General features: G+C 41.4%; 1 long non-coding RNA gene across 1 annotated transcript; it reads left to right on the top strand.

Moving 5' to 3' along the window:
* Positions 1 to 1,674: 1,674 nt before the first annotated feature.
* On the top strand, positions 1,675 to 3,477 carry LOC127932127 (uncharacterized). Its single transcript, XR_008144167.1, has 3 exons — positions 1,675 to 1,791; positions 2,130 to 2,161; positions 2,356 to 3,477. It is a non-coding gene; the product is annotated as an uncharacterized LOC127932127 (long non-coding RNA).
* Positions 3,478 to 7,625: the final 4,148 nt, after the last annotated feature.

Genomic DNA, 7,625 nt, shown 5'->3' with positions numbered 1-7,625 from the left:
CAGGCCAGTCAAGTGCTTCCACTCCGATCTCGACAAACCATTTCTGTATGGACTTTGCTTTGTACATGGGGGCCTTGTTGTGCAGAAAAGGCAAATGGCCTTCCCCAAACTGTTACCACAAAGTTGAAAGCACAGAATCATCTAGAATGTCATTGTAGGCTGCAGCGTTAAGATTACCCACTGGAACTAAGGGCTAGAGCCCAAAACCATGAAAAACAGCCCCAGACCATTATTCTGCCTCCACCAAACTTTACAGTTGGCACTAAGCATTGGGGCAGGGAGCATTCTTCTGGCATCCTCCAAACCCAAATTTGTCAGTCGGACTGCCAGATGATGAAGCTTGATTCATCACTCCAGAGAACACTGGAGCTTTACCTTGAGCTTTACGCCAATCCAGCCGATGCTTGGGATTGCACATTGGTGATCTTAGGCGTGGCTGCTCGGCCATGGAAACTCATTTCATGAAGCTCCGGACGAACAGTTCTTGTGCTGACATTGCTTCCAGAAACAGTTTGGAACTTAGTAGTTCCAACAGACTATTTCTACATCATACGTGCTTCAGGACTCGGCGGTTCTATTCTGTGAGCTTGTGTGGCCTACCACTTCGCGACTGAGTTGTTGTTGCTCCTCGACTTTCTATTTCACAAAACAGCACATACAGTTGGCCTGGGCAGCTCTAGCAGGGTAGAAATTTGACAAACTGACTTGTTGGCATCCTAGGATGGTGCCAAGTTGAAAGTCTCTTCAGTAAGGCCATTCTGCCATTGTTTGTCTATGGAGGTTGCCTGGCTGTGTGCTCGATTTTATACACCTGTCAGCAACAGATGTGGCCAAAATAGCTGAATCCAATCATTTGAAGTGATGTCCACATACTTTTGTATATATAGTGTAGTTAAACAAATAGCTCCCCGGACTATCTGCATTGACCCTTTTTGCACTCTTTTCTCTATGCACACACACTTGACTCTACCCACACACACACACATACGTACACTGACACTCCAACACATACACACACATACACACTTCCACACTCCCACACCCATCACATACACTGCTGCTACTGTCTATTATCTATCCTGCTGCCTAGTCACGTTGTCCCTACCTGTGTGTACATATCTACCTCAATTACCTCATACCCCTGCACATGGACTCAGTACTGGTACCCTGTGTATATAGCCAAGATATAATTATTTATTGTGTATTTATTATTAGTATTGTTGCTTATTGTATATTACAGATTTTTGTATTGTTGTTATTTTATTATTTTCTGCATTGTTGGAAAGGGCCCATAACTAATCATTTCACTGTTAGTCTACAGCTGTTGTTTACGAAGCATGTGATAGACAATTAAAACTTGATTTGATAGTCCTCCCTGCACAAGGATTGTACTGATGGGGCGGTGAGTCGGAAGCAGGTGCAGGTGAAACTTTTTAATAAAACAACAAAACCAAGAACACGACATTAACATAAGGCAGAACGCCGATACACAAGAACAATACCAACTGGTGAGTGAACCTGGGAGAGTGACATATAAAGGGGAGGAAATGATGAAGGTAATGGAGTCCAGGTGTAAATCATAATGATTAACAGGTGTGCGTAATGATGAGTGCCAGGTGTGCGTAATGATGAATCCTTGGACTGGAGGTGAGTTCTCTGGCGACGTCATATACCCTATGGGAGGAGCAGGAGCAGACGTGACAAGGATAGTCTGCTGTTTAAGTGAAGGCATTTGTGCAGCCCTGTAATACATCTTCATTTGAGGTAGTCCAAGACCTCCAGCTTTATTGGGTAAGTGTAAAATAGTCCATTTGACTCTTAAGGTTTTTCCATTCCAAATAAAGTTGGAGAGCAGGCCGTTTATTTTATTTTAAAAAGTTGGATGGAATTGAAATAGGCAGGGTCTGGAATAAATATATCAACCTTGGCACAGTGCCTTCAGAAAGTATTCCTACCCCTTGACCCTGTTACAGCCTGAATTCAAAATGGATTATTTATTTATTTTCTCCCCCATCTACACACAATACCCCATAATGAAAGTGAAAACCTGTTTTTAGATTATACTTGTTTTATTATTGAAAATGAAATACAGAAATATTTCATTTACATAAGTATTCATACCCCTGTAGAAGGACCTTTGGCAGCAATTACAGCTTTCTGGGTAAGTCTCTAAGAGCTTTTCACACCTGGATTGGGCAACCTTTGCCCATTATTATTTTCAAAATTATTCAAAATCTGTCAAATTGGTTGTTGATCATTGCTGGACAACAATTTTCAGGTCTTGCCGTAGATTTAAGTCAATACTGTAACTCAGCCACTCAGGAACACCAGTGTATATTTGGCCTTGTCTTTTAGGTTATTGACCTGCTGAAAGGTGAATTCATCTCCCAGTGTCTGGTGGAAAGCAGACTGAAGCAAGTTTTTCTCTTGGATTTTTCATGTGCTTAGCTCTAGTCTATTTCTTTAGTATCAGTCCTTATTTAATGATACCCATAACATGATGCAGCCACATCTATGCTTGAAAATATGGAGTGGTACTCGGTAATGTATTGGATTGGATTTGCCCCAAACACAACACTTCGTATTCTGAAAAAAAAGTTAATTGCTTTACCACATTTTTTTCAGTATTACTTTGCTGCAAACAGGATGCATGTTTTCTGTACAGGTGTCCTTCTGTACAGGTGTCCTTCACTCTGTCAATTAGGTTAGTATTGTGGAGTAACTACAATGTCGTTGATCCATCCTCAGTTTTCTCCTATCACAGCAATTGACCTCTGTAACTGTTTTAAAGTCACCATTGGCCTCGTTGTAAAATCCCTGAGGGGTTTCCTTTCCCTCCAGCTAATGAGTTAGGAAGGACGCCTGTATCTTTGTAGTGACTGGGTGTATTGATACAACATCTAAAGTGTAATTAATAACTTCACCATGCTCATAGGGATATTCAATGTGTGCCTTTTTCTTGTTTGCAACCATCTACCAATATATGCAGAGGCCCATTATCAGCAACCATCACTCCTGTGTTCTAACAGCATGTTGTGTTAGCTATAACTTTTTAAAAGCGAACTGGCCATTAGAAAACCCTTTTGCAAATATGTTAGCACAGCAGAAAACTGTTGTTCTGATCAAAGAAACAATAAATGTCACGAGTCCGACCGAGGGTGGCTCCCCGTCCCGTTCGGGTGGCGCTCAGAGGTCGTCGTCGCCGGCCTATTGGCTGCCACTGATTTTCTTTCCTCCCCCTCCTTGTATGTTTATTGTTAGCACCTGTTAGTTAGTAATTAGTTGGGCTTTATTAGACAGCCGGCCCGCCTGTTTCTTTGTGCGCGATTAATTATTGTGACCTTCGGGTATGTCGTAGAGGAACGTGTTTGTTCCTGGTTGTGTATTCTGCTGTACTGTTTTCGTCCCCCGTGTTTGGGGCATTTGGTTTTTGAGCACCCAGTGTTGCGTGAGTGCATTAAATAGCACAGTATTGCACTCTCTGTATCCTGCGTCTGACTCCACACCCACGACACCCGGAGCGTTACAATAAAACTGTCCTTCTTTAGACTAGTTGAGTATCTGGAGCATCAGCATTTGTGGGTTCGATTACAGACTCAAAATGGCCAGAAACTAAGGACTTTCTTCTGAAACGCATCAGTCTATTCTTGTTCTGATAAATGAAGGCTATTCCATGTGAGAAATTGCAGAGAAACTGAAGATCTTGTGCAATGCTGTGTACTACTCCCTTCACACAACAGCGCAAACTGGCACTAACCAGAATAGAATGAGGAATGAGAGGCCCCGATGCACAACTGAGCAAGAGGACAAGTACATTAGATAGACTAGTTTGAGAAACAGACGCTTCACAAGTCCTCAACTGGCAGCTTCATTAAATAATACCCGCAAAACACCAGTCTCAACTTTAACAGTGAAGAGACGACTCCGGGATGCTGGCCTTCTAGGCAGAGTTGCAAAGATAAAGCCTTATCTCAGACTGGCCAATAAAAATAAAATATTAAGATGGGCAAAAGAGCACAGACACTGGAAAGAGGAAGATTGGAAAACAGTGTTATGGAGAGACAAATCTAAGTTTGAAGTGTTCGGATCACAAAGAAGAACATTTGTGACACGCAGAAAAAATGAAAATATGCTGGAGGAATGCTTGACACCATCTGTCAAGCATGGTGGAGGCAATATGATGGTCTGGGGGTGCTTTGGTGGTGGTAAAGTGGGAGATTTGTACAGGGTGAAAGGGATCTTTAAGGAAGGCTATCACTTGCAACGCCATACCCTGTGGATGGTGCTTAATTGGAGCCAATATCCTCCTACAACATGACAATGACCCAAAGCACAGCTCCAAACTATGCAAGAACTATTTAGTGCCGAAGTAGTCAGCTGGTATTCTGTCTATAATGGAGTGGCCAGCACAGTCACCGGATCTCAACCCTATTGTGCTATTGTGGTAACAGCTTGACCGTATGGTACGTAAGAAGTGCCCATTATGCCAATCCAATTTGTGGGAGGTACTTCGGGAAGCATGGTGTGAAATCTCTTCAGATTGCCTCAACAAATTGACAACTAGAATGCCAAAGGTCTGCAAGGCTGTAATTGCTGCAAATGGAGGATTCTTTGACGATTGGACACAATGTTTAAATTAAACATCATTATTTATACCCTTGTCACCATCTTGACTATATTTACTATTCTTTTTGCAATTCATTTCATGTATGTTTTCATGGAAAACAAGGAGATTTCTAAGTGACCACAAACTTTTGAACGGTATTGTAATTGTATGTGTTGTGTACAGAGATGAGGTAGTCATTCAACAATAATGATAAACATTATTATTGCACACAGAGTGAATCCATGGAACTTATTACATGACTTGTTAAGCAAATTGTTACTCCTGAACTAATTTAGGCTTGCCTTAACAAATGGGCTAAATACTTTTTTTATAAAATGTTTTATTAATTTGTAACATTAACTTTTACATAAACATTTTTGATAGTATTGGGTATTGTGTGTAGGCCAGTGATAACAAATCTCAATTTAATCCATTTCATCCATTGAATACTTTTTGAAGGCACTGTAATGTGTTCATTTTGATAATGTTGACCCTACCTAACAAAGAAATAGGGTGAGATCTCCATCTGTGAATGTCTCATAACTGAAATAATGCCAATTCCGATTTTCTCCCAATTCACTTTGAATCCTGTCCAACAATAGTAAAATAAATGAGAGAATGTTCTGCTTCAGATAAATAAAGTAAAATGTGCATACAATGATATCACATGTTGATCTCCATCAATCTCTATGCCCCAGATTGAGCCATGAGTTGTAATTATTAATGCTAGGGGATCTGAGGCTAAAGAAAATAAATAACTGTCTTGTCCCTTTTGATGATTAAATTGTTCAGAGACTTGTCCGTTTGTTCCTATAAATGCTTTGGGGGATTTAGACAATAGCTCAATCCAGGAATATAAACTGGACCAAAAACCATGATTCAGATCTGTTTTTATTATGGATGGGTTTTCCGAATATCCCAACGGACATTAGTATTCGATTAATTGCGTGAAAACATTTTTAGGACTATTTTGACAATGAAAAAGCTACGCATGTAGCCATCCATTCTGCCCTGACATTGCAAATACACCTAATGCAAAACACTCACCAGAAAACCTTTTTGCAACACAATCAGTTCTATTTTGGCAAAAATCTGACTTCTCTTTCACTGTTGCGTTTAGCGAAAAACTACAGAGGAAGTGTTCTCCAATGTTTAGCTCTGTGCATTTGCATCATTTTGATTGGTCAGGAAAGTCTATCTTTGGACACTGTGTTAACTAACCTCCAAATGAGCTTCAATGCCATACAACACTCCTTCCGTGTCCTCCAACTGCTCTTAAACTCAAACGCTGCCCACACCCGCCCACCCGACTAGCATCACTACTCTGAATGTTTCTGACTTAGAATATGTGGATAACTACTCATATTAAACATCTCCAATCCAAAATTAAATCTGGAACCGGCTTCCTATTTCGCAACAAAGCCTCCTTCACTCACGTCGCCAAACATACCCTTGTAAAACTGACTATCCTACCGATCCTCAACTTAGGCAATGTAATTTACAAATAGCTTCCAATACTCTACTCAGCAACTGGATGCAGTCTATCACAGTGCCATCCGTTTTGTCACCAAAGCCGCTTACACCACCCACCACTGCAACCTGTATGCTCTAGTCGGCTGGCCCTCGCTACATATTCGTCGCCAGACCCACTTGCTCCAGGTCATCTATAAGTCAATGCTAGGTGAAGCTCCACCTTATCTCAGCTCACTGGTCACGATAACAACACCCACCCGTAGCACACGTAGTTCCAGCAGGTATATGGTCATCCCCAAAGCCAACAGCTCCTTTGGCCTCCTTTCCTTCCAGTTTTCTGCTGCCAATGACTGGAATGAATTTCGCAAATCACTGAAGCTGGAGACTTATTTCCCTCACTAACTTCAAACATCAGCTATCCGAGCAGCTAACCAACCGATTGCTGCAGCTGTACATAGCCCATCTGTAGATAGCCCACCCAATCTACTTACCTCATCCCCATATTGTTTTTATGTACTTTTCTGTTCTTTTGCACTCCAGTATTTCTACTTGCATATCACCATCTGCTCATCTATCACTCCAGTGTTAATTTGCAAAATTGTAATTACTTTGCTACTATGGCCTATTTATTGCCTTTACCTCCTCACACCATTTGCACACACTGTATATAGACTTTCTTTTTTTTCTAGTGTGTCATTGTTTATTCCATGTGTAACTCTGTGTTGTTGTTTGTCACACTGCTTTGCTTTATCTTGGCCAGGTCGCAGTTGTAAATGAGAACTTGTTCTCAACTAGCCTACCTGGTTAAATAAAGGTGAAATAAAATATTACAAAAATATTTATGATATTAGTCGAATAGTGAAATAATTTATGCAGTATTTATGCTGCAGTAATTTATGTGTCGGGGGCTAGGGTCAGTCTGGAGTACTTCTCCTGTCCTATCCGGTGTCTCTAATTCTCTCTTTCTCTCTTTCTTTCTCTCTCTCGGAGGACCTGAGCCCTAGGACCATGCCTCAGGACTACCTGACATGATGACTCCTTGCTGTCCCCAGTCCACCTCCAGTTTCAACTGTTCTGCCTGTGATTATTATTATTTGACCATGCTCATTTATGAATATTTGAACATCTTGGCCATGTTCTGTTTTAATCTCCACCCGGCAGAGCCAGAAGAGGACTGGCCACCCCACATAGCCTGGTTCCTCTCTAGGTTTCTTCCTAGGTTTTTGCCTTTCTAGGGAGTTTTTCCCAGCCACTGTGCTTCTACACCTGCATTGCTTGCTGTTTGGGGTTTTAGGCTGGGTTTCTGTCCAGCACTTTGAGATATCAGCTGATGTACGAAGGGCTATATAAATAAATTTGATTTGAAATAATGTAAAATGCCCATCCCTAGTCTTCTATGACAGGAGAGACCATACAATTGGACAGCCACTGATATCATGTAACCTGCACAGAAACAATGGTCTCCATTAGGTCTCCTGCAACACTGCAGCACAGCAGGCGGGAGGTTGCCTAATTGCGTGAGATTATCGCAACCAAAACGTTCCTT

This window comes from Oncorhynchus keta, chromosome 10, assembly GCF_023373465.1.
Source record: "Oncorhynchus keta strain PuntledgeMale-10-30-2019 chromosome 10, Oket_V2, whole genome shotgun sequence".
NCBI lineage: Eukaryota > Metazoa > Chordata > Actinopteri > Salmoniformes > Salmonidae > Oncorhynchus > Oncorhynchus keta.
Note: the sequence above shows the minus strand (reverse complement) of the source record. Positions and strands in the feature narration are given on the sequence as shown.